Raw genomic sequence first — 17,660 nt, 5'->3', positions numbered from 1 at the left:
TTCTAGTTCGCATGCATATATACACCATCTATAGGTCTCTCTCGCACACTATGTATGATACTGTAGCTAGTCCAAGCTAGATATCTTGGGTGCACTCATCGTACACACACAAATTCCTTGTCTCTTTGCCTGTAACTCTCTCACGCACCACTATGTCGTCTAGGAGCTCCCCCCCCTCTCTCAAACTCTCCATCCACCTGGGTCACACATACACATGCATATCTCACTCGCACTTGATAGGCCCATCTAAAACTCTATATCTCCCCCTCGTTCTCTCTCCATCTCACACGCGCACACACACAATCTCATGCCCAGTTAGCCAAATATGATGGTCTCTCACTCAATTGTAGGCACACGCAGTCCCCCCTATATGTATATGACTAGCTAATCTTAGTCTCCATCACAAACATGTGCATGGTCTATCTCGATTTCTCTAGTCTCCCACCCATATAGTCCCCTCACGATCTCGACGGGATCTCCCTATCACAAACACACCCTCTCTCCCTCCTCATGCGTCCATGCCATCCATGTGTCCCTCTCGACCTTTGTTCCTTGTTGGCCACACCTCTATTGGACATGTGCTACAGGGGTGTCTCTCTCCGTTGCAAACAGTCACACACTAGCTATCTTCGTGTATCTCCTCGCTTCGCTTTTCCATCTCGGAGATGCATGTGTGATATGTTCGCATAAGAAACGAAAAAACACACTCTCTCTCTAATTTATCATTTGTTGTCACTTTCTCTTTCACACACATACTCTTTTTGCCCACTTACTCATTCTCCTTCACACGCACTTGATCTGTCTCGACTGAGGCACTCTGCTCGGTTCATAGCATATAGATTTATTGAAAAGTCAAACATCACAAAGTTTGACCATGTACGTGGAGAAAAATAATTACATCTAGTACGGCAAACATATCCCATTAGATTCACCATGAGATGTAGTTTTGTATGATGTATCTTTGGTATTGTAGATATAAATAACATTTGCGTAAACCTGATCAAAGTTTCCAAAGTTTGACTTCTAAAAAATTTACATGCACTGCATTATCGAGCGGATGGAATATCTCTTTCCCCCTCTCAGCTATCTGACGCACCACTCAGCCTTATCGGGGCTCCTCAATCTCTCTCAAACTTTATTGGTCAGTTTGGTTCGTGACCTGACCCTCATGCCTTGATGGCCGGTACTGCCTGGTGTGGATGTGAGATGTAAAATATTTCTGCCTGGCCAGGCTTGTGTGGTGCTGAAGCGTTTGGTTCATGCTTGGGCTAGGCAAAGCATCAACATCCCATCAATCAATCCATGCATCAATTATTTAATGCTAATATCCATCCATGTTGCTGCTAGCCTCGTGGCCACACAACCAGGCACGACCAGGCATTCGAAATCGGTCGCCTGGGCCAGGCTACTTGCAGTGTCTGGAGTTCAGCTAGGCTAATTAAAGTGCAAGGGAACCCAGGCCAGGCGGGCTTTCTTTTTCACAGGGTAGCAACCAAACAAGCGTGCATGAAATCCAGCCACAACCCCAGGCCAGGCAAAAGATGCTCAGGACGCAAGCCAAACTGGCCTTATATCTCCATGGTTCACACATACACATGTCTCGCTCGCGCTATACATATAGACCCATCCAACACTCTCCGCCCTTGTTCTCTCTCCATGTGACACGCACCCCCCTAAGTACCATAATCCCTCAATCCATCATAGGCGCAAGCACTCCCCCCTCCTAACTATGATTATCTCTTACTAGCCAACAGGAACACACGTATTATCTCCTTCCATCCATACGTCTATCTCGATATCTCTCGGGGCATCTTCTATCGCGCACACACCTTGTCACTCAATCTCCCACCCATGTAGTCCCATCACGATCTCCAGGGGATCTCTCTATGACAAACATACACTCTCTCCTCCCCATGTCTGCATTTTCTCCGTACGTCTCTCTCGACCTCTCTCGCTTGTTTGTTAGACCCCTCTTGGCCACGTGCTAGGGGTCTTGCTCTCTCGGTTCCAAACAACCACACGCTATCTCCTCACCTTGCCTCTGTTGTCGAAGATGCATGTGTGATATGTTTGCATAAGAAACACATGCTTTTTCTCTACTTTTATCGTGTGTTGTCCATGTCTCTTTCACACACGCACACACACTTTTTTCACTCTCTCTCTCTCTCTCTTGTTAGGGACTCTGTCACATCCATAAGCATATGGATGTTTTGAAAAGTCAAACCTCAGAAACGTTTGACCAGGGATATGTGGAGAAAACATTTACATCTCGAACGATCATTAGATTCATCACAACATGTACTTACTTCATACTATCATTTATCTTTGGTATTGTAGATTTAAGTAATTTCTTTATAAACTTGGTCAAGGTTTCAAAAGTTTGACTTAAAAAAATGTTGGAACTACATTATCGAACGGAGGGAGTAGCTCTTTCTCTCTCTGCTATCTCTCACGGGCCTCCCCTCTCACTCGAACTCTCTATACCGACGGATTATACACTCACTGTGTCAGCGTATAGCTCTATATATTGTTTAGTTGACCGGTCAACCAATCCACATGCTGCCTTGTCAGCTCGTGTTCTGTATCTTCGTGTGCTGGCCCATGTGGCAGTGGGTGAAAATAAGTAAACTAGAGGCCCATCTGACATGCGGTGAAGTAAACAAAGTTGAAACCACTCGGGGTAGCACCCCGCACACTAGTAAATTGAGGGCGCATTGAGGACAAACTTCTTGTGCGTGAAGGACGCACTCGTGCACAATTCACCACTGCACGGCGGCATGCACAGAAGGATGCACTCGCGCACACCTAGCACACAACACACACCAGCACACGTGTACACATCTAGGAGTAGAAGGCCGTGGAAAAATCTGGCGCGATGGCCGCTGCCGGAGCCGCCCGCCCCCAATCTTGGTGTTCCGTGCAATGCACGGGCATCTACGCACGGGAAATTATGTCTAACAGGGCTAGTTGTAAGCAGGCTAGCTCTACAACCATGATGTAGTGACTGCAAACGGTGAGGCTGACTATGGTATGCCGAACACGGCGCCTATACTCAGGTGTCATCTCCGGCGCAGGGTCTTGTCACTTCACTGTGAGGAGTAGCACGTAATAATTTAACCAACGGGTAGTATAGTGCTAGTACTCCTACTACTACATTGGTAGTACTACTACTAGTACTACTAGAACCACCGTCTGGATTTAGGAGTACTACCACATCCACCGGCACCGAGGAATGTCTCCAGGTAGTATTGCTTGAGGCCGCCAGGGCGAGGGGCCGCTTGGACGACAACTTCGTCTCCTTGTTTGACGAGGTCCTCGTCGGTTTCCTCGACAAGTTCACCGTCGTCAAGAAGCTTGTGGACGACTTTGACGTAAGCCTCCATTCGACGAGCCCAGGCTCTGCGATGCCCGCCACCCTCAATGGCCACTATGGTAACAACCTCTTCGACGCACTGGTGGCCCTGCGACTGCCCGCCGTTGCACCAGAGAATGTCCACCTCGAGGTCGCGCTCGCCGCGCAGCGCCTGGCGCAGCAAGACACCATCGACATAATCACCCACGTCTACGCGCAAATCGTCCACAAGGACTACTACATGCAAGAGGAGGACGATAGGACGCTGGCCTTCTTGGAACGCAGGGCAACCTTGGACGACATAGTTCGGAAGCACGTTGAGCTCGCCGCCAACGCCGCTGCTCCTCACACATCGGTTGGTGACCCGGCGCACTAGGGCGTGAGGATGTCGTTGAATGTTGATGGATCCATATGTATTTTTATCTTTCCGTCAAATCCATGTAGTAGTATATGATACTACAGTAATTATCTTACCTTTCGCATCAACTTCATAATTTTTGTACGTACTCCATGCATGAACGGCGCCAGAACCAAACTTCTCATTACTCTAGGCAAAATCGTTATTTTCTATCTATCGGTCGCACCATGGAGCAGAACCAAATTTTACAAGTTACAAGTTCAAAAGGAAAGGCCTGTCGTGTTCGCGTCACACCCCCACACGGTTGGTCCAGCATGCCGCTCAAGCGGGAATGCGTGCGGTGTTGCATTTTCACTTACAAGTGGGACCGCAGTTGAGCAAACCTACTATCAGCAAACCCCCACCCCACCCACCGCGTGATGGCTGAGAAAACAGGAGGGAGAAGAGATGGCTGTAGCACGGACTCCAAGAAAATTGGTGTCGAATGGGACTCGTGTGGGTGGCGTGTGCCGTACTGCTAGACGTGAATGCTACTGAGTTATGGCCCATGCCACCCCACTATATCGAGCCTATATCGAGGTACGTAGAAAAAATTTCCTGAAGTCCGTGCTCAGCCCTCCTCTATCTCTCTTCTCAGCCAGCCAGCGGACGCGCGGAGCCCATCGTCTGTTTGCTCACATGCGGCCCCACATGTCAGTGAAAACACAAGAGGACCCACTGAACCTGCACATCTTTCACCTCGACGTGCTGGTGATGAAAAACAAATCCAATAATTCGGTGGCCGCTTTTGGAGTTACTCAAGAGTAGTAAGATTCTATTAACAGTTTAACCCAAGATGCACATCTCGTGGATTCAACTACCACTCTATTTTCTTTCATGACACGACCTGGATGCTGGATGTCCCACATGTCGGCAAAAGGAGGAAGAACCCGACCAAATCTTCGGTTCCGCTCTCGGATTAGACTACTTGTGCTAACTTAAAAATTTTATTGTGTACTCCCTCTGTTCCAAAATACTTGACTTCCATTGGTCCAAAAATGGATGTACCTATATACTAAGACATGTCTAGATACATATATATTTTGACAAATAGAAGGCATGTATTGTGCAACGGAGGGAGTAGAATGGATGCAAGTTTTTGTATTGGGAAGAAGAGTACATCCATATATTGATAGAGCGCAATTTAGTAGATGTTCTATCACTTTTAGCTAGCACAGACGCAAGATCGAGCCTCCGCAGATCAACAATGAATGCATCGATAAGGCACTAATCCAACTTACAGGAGTAGTAAAATGTATTCTTGTGGTTCTTGTTCTCTTTGGTCTTGCTTTTCTAGTCAAAATTATCGTTGGAGTCCGTGCAAAATGGAGGTGCGTTTGGGGTCGTGCGTTGGAGTTGGCCTTACAAGTGGGACCGCGGTTAAGGAAACCGACTATCGGCAAACCCCCACCTCGCCCACCGCGTGATGGCTGAAGTTAGAGAAATGATGAGGTTGAAGAGATTGCTCTAGCACGGACTCCAAGAAATAATATGGTGTCAGATGGATGTCGTGGTGGTGGCGTGTGCCGTACTCCTGGACGTGAATGCTTGTTCTGGCCCATGCCACCCTACTACTCCCTACTACTTACTCCTACTATATAGTACTAGTATCGAGGATTCGAGGTGCTGGAAAAATCTGGCGAACACATTAACATATGGCTACAGTAAAAACACCCGCCCGATGTGCGAAGCATCTGAGGCTAGTACAAATAGTGTACTACTATTGTTGATTGGCCTCATCCGATAACCTGTTGCAATGCATGTACAATTATGTATTCGGAAAATATTTTTTTGCCTCGTCGCACCACTCACTCAGAGAAGCGACTCGAAAGCCATTCATAAATTTAGTAAGTTTATCACATGCATATCATTTTATTACATACAACAGGTCATCAACCCACATCGACAACGAGGATACATTATAAATACTAAAGTTTTCACCACACAACAAATAACAAGCAATGAAATGAACTTCAACTCAACCATTCCTCGGCGTTGGAAACACTTGCTTTGAACCACAAGTGATTCTCTGGGACGGGCAATCGATTGTCGATCTGGAAACCAATGCAGGACTGATCATCCAGGCTGAAGCGACCTACTATATCCCTACCAGGGTAGGGAACCACACAAATGTCCAAGGTATAGACACAGTTGCTTCTCATAAATGTGTCAACAACAGTTGGACCGCCTTTCACCATCATCGGATAGTTTTGTCCAAGGAAGAGCGAGTTTTCTCCAAGACTATCAATTCTGTACCAGGGAGAAAGAGTTGGCGCTAGCACACTAGTATCCATCCCGAATACCATGCAACGGGTGTTGGAATAGGTCCGGAGAGTGCGACCATGGGAGACACCTGCTTCCTTAGCAGTAACATCATCAGTGGGTTGTATACACACAAGAAGAGGTGATCCATCGGAATTAGTTGCCAGGCGCCACAGAGTATATGGGCGCTGCTCGTCCTCATGCTTGTGATCATCACCATCGTCATCTCCCCCTTGGTTATAAATTTTTTCAAGTATAGGTGGTGGGATGTTCAAAGGACCTTGGAAACACAAGAAGAAGGTTAATTAGTAAAGGGAAACTTGCTAACCCGCATGCATGTGGATGAAACAATTATAATTACGGTGGAAGATAAACGTACCGAAACTATGAGGATGCCATGCAAAAACAGTGCCACGAGTGGTGGCAGCAAACACAAGGCGCTCGTATTGAATTGCATCACAGTACTCATCCGTGTACAGAAACTAATTTTTGAGCAATATCCATCGAGTGAAACCATCAAGGACGGCAACAAGCTTGTCGAAGATAGCAACAACATCATAGTTGCTGTAATTCCAAGAGCGGGTGGGAACTCGACAAATTGCTATCTTCCGTAGAATACAGTCACCATGATCGTATTTGAACGTGCGTACATTACCGGTGTGCTCAACCTATGGGCAGTGTGCTGAGATTTTTGGAAGTGGAACCCGGTGACGAGTGTACACATTCACAACTTCCCACTCGTAGTTGGACCCAATGTAAACAACCCAATCTCCATTTGCGCCCGCCCAAGCCTTACCCTCAAGCGATGGCATCTTAACATCATATGTATCATTATCAAGCGGCATCAACTTGCACAGGGCGAGGCCTCTGTCGTGCCGGCGCCAGCCATCATCAGGGTCACGACAAAGAAGATAGGGGAGATCAAACCGCTCTTTGACTCTTGGGTTCTTTGTTATGATGTTATTAGTTCAGCTAAGGCATTCTAATGCTGTTGCATAGCCAGTATACCAACGATGAAACTTGTTACTACCTTCAGATTTTTGCACTGTTAATGCTTATAGATTACATACCTCACTTTCATGAGATAAGTTAATTTTTTTGTACAGTGTCACCAAAATGCTAAGGCGCTGATGTCATTTTATTTTGGTTAAACTGCACAGACAATTATGAAGACAAGAGGAAAGGTCAAGAGTGGGCACCTCCTCCTCCGGCTGTTCTCTTGATTCGTTCGATCACGTTTTTATGTTTGATCGATTATCAAGATTGGGATAGCAATTTTTAAGGTCCCCCGAGTTCGAAATGATATTTACCTTGGAGGTACATGGTTTGCAATTTTTATACTGTCATTAGTTAATAATGCTAGTTACCTTCAGACTTTTGTATTTGGTTTAATGCTCATGCAGAGCTAGTATACCAATGTTGAAACTTGTTGCCTTTACATTTGCTATTGTTAATTCTTATAGAAAACCTTCCAGTGCTAGAGTTTATTGAAATCTGTTCAGTAAAACCATTGTACTATACCCTGTAATAAACTAACTACTCTACTGTTGCGCTAGCCACTGGATTAGTGTATATTTGTAGTATTCGAATGGTGTTGCATTAGAGTATGGACATAAATAAAGTGTGGCAAGCTTTCCCAGATATGTGCTCAAGAAAACTACTACCTGTTTTTCTAAATACTAGACGTTTGGGTACTTTAAATTGAACCGCGAAAACGTCTTATATTAAGGAACAAAGGGTGTAGAGTTCATTCAAACTATCCCGGTAAAGCTAGTCACACCTTTGTTAAAATTAATGTTCATTATGTTATCGGAGGAGGTCTGTATGTTTGTCTCTAATGCCTGTCAACTACATACCTGACATCATGATGTAATGTTAAGTCATTTCCTTTTGTACAGTGTCACTGAATTGTCAAGGCGGTGATGGCATTTTATTTTAGTAGAACTGCACAAAATTTTCTTAAAAGAAGAGGAAAGATCAGGAATGGCTCAGTTTTTCAGAAAAAACTATGTATGCCTTCCTGACATCAGCCGTTGATGCTTTATTTATTCCTTCAAACAGGTGGTTAGAAACAGTCTTGCTACCTTTTCCCATTATGAAATTGGAATGCTTATATTTGTGAGTCTATGCTTCAACTAGTGCCACTTTTAGAGTAATCACACTTTCAATATCTATGCAAACATGGATGCTCGATTTTAGTGGAACTGCACAAAAAGTCCAACTGGTTCAACATTAGGAGCATGTTTTTTCCAAACCTTTATATCCAATTGGTGCCACTGTGAGCTGTTCATTACGAAGGTACATGGTTTGGTACTATCTTGCTACTCTTTTTGTACGGTCATTAGATAGTAATACTAGTGGTTTGCATGTGAATTTATTGGCAGGGTGGACCTACATTGGAGGTGCAGGACAGGATTCAATGATTGGATGCTCAATTTGGTTGTATTGATTTCACCTCTTCCATCACCGCGAACATGGATATCCTTGGTCTGATGAAGAATAGGCACTATATTTCTGCTCTGAACCAGCAAATCAATTCAGTATGAAATTGTCCAGGGCAAAACATAACTGTATCAGATTGTCCAGTGCAGAACATGACAGATGCTAAGCGGAAGAGACATGTTTAAACCGAAAATACAAGGTGTGGTATATGTTTACTAGCTGCTTGATATTTGTGTAGACAGAGATGTCTTCCTGTTGCTATTTGGCAAACAAACAAAGTGTCCGCAATTTTGATTGAACTGCACAAGAGAATAGTATAGTCACTGCATGTAGTGCCATTTGAAAATAGACACAGAAAGATTGGATAGTCACTTCATGGACTGCAGAAAAGTAGTACTGTACTATTTATTGGCCAACACTAGGTGCTTCATTGCTTTGGTCTGATTATACAATGGGCATCATTTTGCCTAAGTTAAAGTTTGTATTCCGAAAATAGTCTCGCGGTGTGATCGAGAGAAGACCAAATCATATTGTAGTGGATGTTACTCCATCATGTGTGGTTCATTCTCATGGTTCCAGCTATTGGTGAAACCACTTACGTTTGCAAGAGGAATTGTAGACTTCACAAACAAATTTGTCTTTCAGTCTGTACTTAATGTTGGCCAAGAGAAGCATCCATGTTAGTAGGAAGAACAGATGTTTTTTCTAGATCTCTTCTTTTGGAGCTACATATTTGTATATGATCTGTTATTGTATATCTTAATATTTTTGTTGTTGATTTGTTATTGTATATCTTAATATTTTTGTATATAAACTTGGTCAAAGTTTGTAAAGCTTGACTTTGACCAAAGCTAATATGCGAACTAAATAAAAACGGAGGGAGTACCTCCTTTCCGGTTTGCAGGGATTAATTCAGACCTCTAACCAACCAAGGTACTCCCTCCGTCCGGAATTTATTAGTCCCGTGAGCAAAGCAGCAAGACCAAGGCATGGCAATAATTAACGGCATGCAGAAGTTTAAGCCTAATTAATTCCATCGATTTAAGTGGTTGCATGCGTGCCCTCGGCTGCGACTCATTGCATGCTGCTTCGCGTACTGCCTGCGAGCGATTCTGAGTGCCTGCATGCAGTCGGCCGTAATTAAGGTAGCTAACTGATGCAAAAAAAGATATGCTTTAAATCCGTGGAATCATTATTGACAAGGAGGGAGATGATTCTAGTGCACTCGTTTGACCGCCATGCCGGCGTGCGACCCAGACGGGACGGGACGACACAGTCATAATTTCAGTTTCTCTAGTTTTCCATGGCAAGCTGGTGCGCTAAGCCACTATGCATTGAATTCCGATGACCGTCGCGCTACCTTCCGCCTATAACTACTGTTTGCCGGCCTTCTCAGGAGCCACCGTGACCCAACTCGCCATATCCTCATAAGCACTCACCGGCCCGACATCGCTCGCCACGTCCACCATGCCCCCACCCGTCCGCGGTAGGCGACACCAGAGGTGGTCACCGCCGGAACTAGTGTTCGGGTTTTCACCGGAAGGCAGACGAAGGGAGGAGGCATTCTATCTGTCTTTAGATGGAAATGCGGAGATCGAGGAGTTGTTGGAGCACGACCACATGGCGGAGGAGCAGGAGTTGTTGGAGCGCGACCGCCTGGCGGAGGAGCAGTGTATCGCCGATTTGCGCCGCTAGCGGGACATGGAGCAGCAGCGCACCGATGCTCTAAGTCGCGAGCAGAGCGCCCGCAACTGGGCCGACTACATGGAGGCCGGCGCCCGACAAATAGCCCTGGAGGCTGTCGGGCATGCACGCGTTCGCGACGCCGATTTTTACTACCAGCTCGTCAAGTGGGTTTCCCGCTTGGAAGCCAAAGCTTCGGTGGACCACGTCGGCATGGAAAGGGCCAACGCGCGTGAACAACGCGCCCTATCGCACCTTTGGCAAGTCCGAGGCGACGCGGAGGACGCCGGTGCCAGCGTTTAGCATGGACAACAGATGGCGGCCGGCATCGTCTAGTTAGCTAAGAGTAAGTTAGTACTTGTACGCTACTATAGTGTTAGTGGGAGTAGATAGTTAACTTGGCTATGATGGTTGTCAACGTGCAAGTTCAGTACTCTATATGTGGATCAGACCTGTTACTTTGGTCTGAATGTTGAACTTTCCGTTTGAACGTATGGAATGGGCTGTTATTTTTTTAAATGGGCTGTATTTGTCCTCGACGGTTTAGAGGCTGACTTGTGGGCCTAGCAAGTTGACGCGTACACAATCAGGAGATGATTGTACGTGGAGAGGATGACAGCAGGGACCCACCAAGGTCATGGCAGTGCGCAAGCAAGTGCCTCCTTATTTCAAGCCAATAAAAAATGGCTCCTCCTAGTGGATTTCTGACATCTGGGTCCCATGCCATTGTCAACGTAGTCAATAAACGAGAGAATTGCACAATGAGCGGCTGACACCAGGGACCCAGCAGCTCGCCCAGTTATTTTTGTTTTGGGTTAATTTGACAAATGCCACTCCAAATCTGGTGTATCCGAGAAATGCCACTGCAATTTCCAAACTTTGAGAAATGCCATTTCATGCCATTTCTAGTGGCATTTTTCGAAGTCTGGAGTGGCGTTTTTCAAAGTTTGCAAACTGCAGTGGCCTTTTCCAAAGTTTGCAAAAATTGCAGTGGCATTTTTCAAAATTTGGAAATTGCAGTGGCATTTTTATGAATCGCCATAATTGGAGTGGAATTTATCTAATTTGTTTTTGAGACGGAAGCAGGGTGTCAACTGGGCTGTGTGGGACACTCTGGCCTGTCTAGACAGCCTTTTCTTTTACGTTTACCACAGACCAGCCCAATAGTTTTTTTTTCTTTCTGAAAATGGCTAGCCCAGTTCTTTTGTGATTTGTCAAGTAAGTCGCTTTATCAGGCATGTTGGGCTGCAAATCTTTCAAGACGAGGAGAGCTTCATTCGGCTTGCCGAGAAAATGGCCTATCAGTAATGAGAAATGGGCTGTACATTTTTAAAACACATCAAACCGACAATTATTTTCAAATATCTTTTTTTCATTTCGAGATTTTAAATTGCATTGATTTTTATGCGTGGACAACTTATTGGATTTTATATTGATATACATTTATTTTTAAAATCAGTCTGAATGTGACTCGAAATTTCGGGATTAAAAACAGTTCAGACCGCACCGACATATGCAAAATTTCGTATAATTTTTTAACCGTGGCCACAATATGGGCTGTAATGCTAACATAAAGAATATGGGCCTCCAAAAAAACCGTAAGAATTAGCAAATGGGCTGTAAATTATTTGAAATAATGGCAGATGGGTTGTATGCTGTTTTCCACAGATTTGAGGCTCTCCACAGATGGCCTGTATACTATTGGATGTCCATCCAACGGCCGTTGTGCTTCTTCAATCTCTGCTCTTCCTGCTCCAGCTGCTCAAACAAGCGCCGGCGGGACTGCCTGCTCCCTCCTCCCCGTAGCCGGCTCTGCTGCCGTGCAGGCCTCACCGCCCCACCGTACTCCCATCGCTGGCCTAGCCATCCATCTACTCACCCACACCTGCTGTTATTCTCCAACGACGGCAGATGAACCAGTAAACCCTCGTACAGTCATAGTCCCCTCCGCGTGGGAAACAAAAACAAAGGCCGAGTCTTCCCTGCCTCCGTGTCATTTCCTTCCTAGGCCTCGCCGTCGTCCACCGCCCTGGTGCTCTCAGCGTGGCATGGTCAGTGTGGTCAACGACCGACATGCATCTGAAGTGGACTGTACGTGGAGAGGCTGACAGCTGGGTCCACCGCCGCATGCAAGGAAATGCCCCCTTATTACACGCAAAATAATGATTTTCTCCACCTGACATCTGGGACCCACCGAAACGGCCTCTGTATTTCACGAAAAAAACATTACCGCCACTGACAGCTTGGACCCACCAGCTATATCTTCGCACGCAAGGAAGTGCCTCCTTATTACGCACAAAAAAATGAATACCCCCCCTGCTAGCTGGGACCCAGTATAGTGGGCCTACTAAGTTGACGGGGACGAAGGGCTTTGTCAACTTAGTCAATATGCACGATTCTAGCTCGACTTGCCGTACGATGTCCATCCAACGGCCGTAGTGCTTCTTCAACCTTTGGTCTTCTTGCTCCAGCCGCCCAAAGTAGCACCGGTCGTGCCGCCTGCTCCTGCCTCCCGTGGCTGGCTGTGCTGCCACGGAGGCCTCACCGCCACCATACTACTCGCACTGCTAGCCAGGACATCCCTCCACTCCACTCACCCACACCCCCTGTTATTCTACGGCCATGGCAGCGCAGCCGAACCAGTGAACCCTCGTACTCCTCTCCGCGTGGGCATCCACTGTCGCGTCTTCCCCGGCTCCGCGTCGTCCCCTTCCTAGGCCTCGCCGTCGTCCACCGCCGTGGTGCTGTCGGCACGGCATGGTCAATGTGGTCAACGACCGAATTCCATCGGAAGAATACTGTACATGGAGAGGCCGACGGCTGGGTCCACAGTAGCCGCAAGGAAGTGCCTCCTTATTATGCGGAAAGTAATTATTCCTCCACCTGACAGCAGGGACCCACCGGACGCCGACCAGTATATCGCGAGAAAAACGTTTGCCCCTGACTGCTGGGACCCACCCGACGGGCCACCGTATTTCGCGAAAAAACGTTCCCCCTGCTGTCAGCTCGGACCCACCGGAAGTGCCTCCTTATTACGCACAAAAAATGAATACCCCCTGCTAGCTGGGACCCACCTTGGTGGGAGACTGACTTGTGGACTACTAAGTTGTCGGGGACGGAGGGCTTTGTCAACTTAGTCAATATGCACGATTCTAGCTCCAGTGACCGTACGATGTCCATCCAACGGCCGTAGTGCTTCTTCAACCTCTGGTCTTCTTGCTCCAGCCGCCCAAACCAGCGCCGGTCGTGCCTCGTGCTCCTGCCTCCCGTGGCTGGCTGCGATGTGGCGGAGGCCTCACCGCCCCCTACTACTCCCACCGCTGGCCAGGCCATCCCTCTACTCACCCACACCCCCTGTTATTCTGCGGCGACGGCAGCCTCACACCGCAGCGAACCAGTGAACTCTCGTACTCCTCTACGCGTGGGCATCCACTGCCGCGTCTTCCCTGGCTCCGCATCGTCCCCTTCCTAGGCCTCACCGTCGTCCACCGCCCTGGTGCTCTCGGTGCGGCGTGGTCAACATGGTCAACGAATGGCTTCCATCGGACATGGACTGTACGTGGAGAGGCTGATAGCTAGGTCCACGGCCGCAGCAAGGAAGTGCCTCCTTATTACGTGCAAAATAATTATTCCTCCACCTGACAGCGGGGACCCACTAGACGGGCCACCGTATTTCGCCCCCCTGACTGCTGGGACCCACCAGCTACATCTTCGCACGCAAGGAAGTGCCTGACAGTCGGGACCCACCTGGTCGAAGCGTACTAAGTTGTCATTCTGGTCGCGAACGTGTACGTACATATATACTGGTCGATGTAGAGGCGTGCACGTGTCGTAGTAGAGGCGCGCACGTAGCATGCACACGTACGTACAGCGTCCAGGGTGCAAGAAAGAAAATACGGCCACGTATGTGTACATACGGGCGGGGTCTCGAACGCCTACTCGCGCATACGTACTACCAGGGCTCGTGTACATGGCTGGGTCGGAACGGAGAAACAGCGTCGTCGTCGTGTTCATGGGGAGGCAACGAAACACGTCGTGTTCATGGGGAGGCAATGGAATGCGTCGTGTTCATGGGTAGGCAACGGAATGCATCGTGTTCATCGGGAGGGCTTGGACGGAACACGCGATGGAAACGAGGCCTGGTGTACCGTAGAACGGAGGAAACGGCCTTGTGTTCGACTGACCACATTCGAAACGGGATCCTATTCATCGGGAGGGGTCTGGCGTACTGCAAAACGGAGGAAACGGACCTCCTACAGTCGAAACGAGGGTCCTGTTGATCGGGAGGGGTGTGGCATACCGCAAAACGGATGAAACGGACTTGTGTTGGAGCACTACGGTTGAGACGGGGGTCCTGTTCATCAGGAGGGGTGTGGCATACCGTAAAACGGGACTCCACGGGATACTGTTCATCTCCATCGTCGACCCCTTCCAGCCTCCACGAGCTACTATTCATCCACCGTCGACCTCCTCCAACCTCCACCTGCGACTGTTCATCCACGGGCTCCTGTTCATCCAGCCTCCAACATGCGCTACTCCATTGGCTACTGTTCAACGAGCCCTCTCCACAGGCTCCTATTCAACCACCCCTCCACGGGGCTACTGTTCATCCTGCCCTCCACCGTCTACTGTTCATCTAGCCCTCCACGGGGTCCTGTTTATCCAGCCCCAACCGGCTCGATCGATCGTGGTCCTGTTCATCCAGAGGCAACACCACGGGTCCTGTTCATCCACCCCCACTGGGAACTGTTCATCCAACCCCCCACCCCCCACCCCCCGCAACGCTCGCTGTTCCTCTAGAGGCATCATCGATCGGCTTCAGTTAGCAGCAGTAGCGAAGGAATCACTCGATCGGGTTCAGTTAACAGCCATTGATCGATCGCTCGGGTTCAGTAACGCGTAGCCTACAGTGCAATCGCTCGGGTTCAGTTAGAGCCCAACGCCTCACTCGGGTTCAGTTAGAGCCAACGCCTTGCACACACGCGCGTACGTGTACGAGAGAAACGTGCATCGCTCGGCCCCCAACCTCCCACCGTAACCGGGAACTCCTCGAAATTTTCCTCGCCCTCACTTCTACCATGGTTTTTTCCGTCATGGATGGCCCAAAGAATGTCATGCAGCTGCGTCTCCGGCCCGCCCAGGACGAAAAGCCCATTTTCTGTCATGATTTTTTGTCATAGAAGTAGGAGCCCACCACATCTATGATGATACCGGGTTTTGTCACAATTATCGTCATAGAAATGTCATATGTATGACAGAAAAAAATTCGTTCAGCCCAAAATGTCACGGATGTGTCTTTTTTTGTAGAGTCATATATTTGTTCTAGTATCGGGTTGTAATTATTGAGTTGTAAAGTAAATAAAAGTGTGATGATCATCATTATTAGAGGATTGTCCCATGTGAGGAAAGGATGATGGAGACTATGATTCCCCCACAAGCTGGGATGATACTCCGGACGAAAAAAGAGAGGCCAAAGGCCCAAAATGAGAGAAAAGAGAGAAGGGACAATGCTACTATCCTTTTGCCACACTTGTGCTTCAAAGTAGCACCATGATTTTCATGATAAACAGTCTCCTATGTTATCACTTCCCTATACTAGTGGGAAAGTTGGCTTGTATATTCTGATGAGGACACGAACCTGGGGTAGGGTAATAGGCCTGACCTATACGTCCTACCTAAGGTCCTTGTCATAAGAACAAAAGAAGTTCAAGAATCAGAAGAAGGGATCCAGCAAAGGTGTCGAGTGAAGTCCACTCGACCTACCATTCACTCGGAGATCTCTCTTTATCCGGGTCACTTGACCATGAAACCACTCGACATATAACAAGACCTAAAGCCGCTCTACGCAGCAACGGTCGGGTACTTACTCATATATTTAATGATCATTTGTAGCACTTCAGTAGAGGCGTTACCTGTAACGCCACCCCTTTATGTACATTGAATCCTATGTAACGGAGGGGAGCTGGGGTCCTGGCGCACTCTATATAAGCCACCCCCTCCTCTGGGACAAGGGTTCACATCCCCTGTAATACACACGCTCATAATCCAGTCGACCGCCTCCGGGCTCCGAGACGTAGGGCTATTACTTCCTCTGAGAAGGGCTTGAACTCGTTAAACCTGCGTGTACAACTCCTTCATAGCTAGGATCTTGCCTCTACATTCCTACCCCCATTCTGCTGTCAGACTTAGAACCACGACCGTTGGCGCCCACCGTGGGTCAGGTGTCTTAGCGATTTGTTGGAGAAGTTGCAATTTGTCCGATCCCCTTCATCATGGATTCAGGCGGAGGTTTGGCTGAGGGCTGCGAGAAACGTCTCGGCGTGCTCGTGTTTGTCACCGACGACTCTGCTTGGCTTCAGGAGGCTCCACTCGACGTCGACGCGCTCCCCGTCCGCGGGGCAACGCACTTTCGTGCGTGCGTCCGCGGCATCCTCCTGCGGCAGCCGTCGACCCAGTATCAGTCGGCTCCTATAGCTTCCCCCTCCCTGCAGCCCGCCGGAGCAAACGTTCCGATCGGTCGAGGGTTCAGCGGTGGGTGAGGCATGCGGTGGCTCGCCAATCAGCCACCCCCCAGGTCGCGGCGATCGAGCCCGACGAAACTCTCTGTGGCATGTTTGACCTGTCGACTGGCTCCGTAGAGACTGCATCCGAGTGCGACATCAGCGACCCCGCGGCGGAAGTTTTGATGGTCAATGGACCATGTAGTCCTCCTGGCTTCACCCATGAAGATGGAGGTGATGGTGGCGGCGATCCGTCGCATGTCCATGAAGAGTACCGACCCGAACCCCTATCTTCACAGAGGAGGGAGGAACTTCGCCGTCGGAACATGGATGCACTTCACACTCCTATCGTTGGAGATACCCCTGAGGCCCCGGCCTTGGAGGAGGCGTGCCTGGCCCACTTGGCTGAGCGCACTCGACTACAGAACCTCCAACACGCACTCGAAAAGCGTGCTCGGCAGCGTGCTCTCGAATCGAGTCGACGTCAACTTTTTCCACCTCCGACTCAGGCATACCGAACTCCAATCCAGAATCTTGCAGCTACGGCCCGAATAGCGGAGTCAATTCAACCTTCCCAGTCAGAAACTGGTCGAGGTTTAGTGCAGATCCGGGATTTGCTCGGAGCCACGGGAGAGCAGAATACAGTAGTATCTCAGTCGCGGAATAGGATTCACAGCAGATCCATAGTTGCAGACAGAGTCCAGTTGGCTCACAGCCCGAGATCGCCCCCGAGGCGTGAGGGACGTGGAGACCGACGAGATCAGTACAAAAACCATGAGCAGTATGATCACCGACTCGATCACGATGATCATCGTCGAGGGCCCACGCCTCCCCCAAGGAATGGATCATACGTGCCTCGGCAGCAGGATGACAGATGCCCTCATAGTGGTGGGCGAAGGATTCCAGTCGACCCCAGGGAACCAGGGTTTGATGCGAGATCTGTCCTCGTTCAGGGTCTAGTCGACAGAAACAGAGCTCACAGAGAAGGCCCTGACAGAGATTTTCCAACCAGCAGTAGAATGCA

This window comes from Triticum dicoccoides, chromosome 4A (genome assembly GCF_002162155.2).
Source record: "Triticum dicoccoides isolate Atlit2015 ecotype Zavitan chromosome 4A, WEW_v2.0, whole genome shotgun sequence".
NCBI classification, from domain to species: Eukaryota; Viridiplantae; Streptophyta; class Magnoliopsida; order Poales; family Poaceae; genus Triticum; species Triticum dicoccoides.
The sequence above is the reverse complement of the archived record's forward strand: the minus strand, read 5'-3'. Positions refer to the sequence as shown.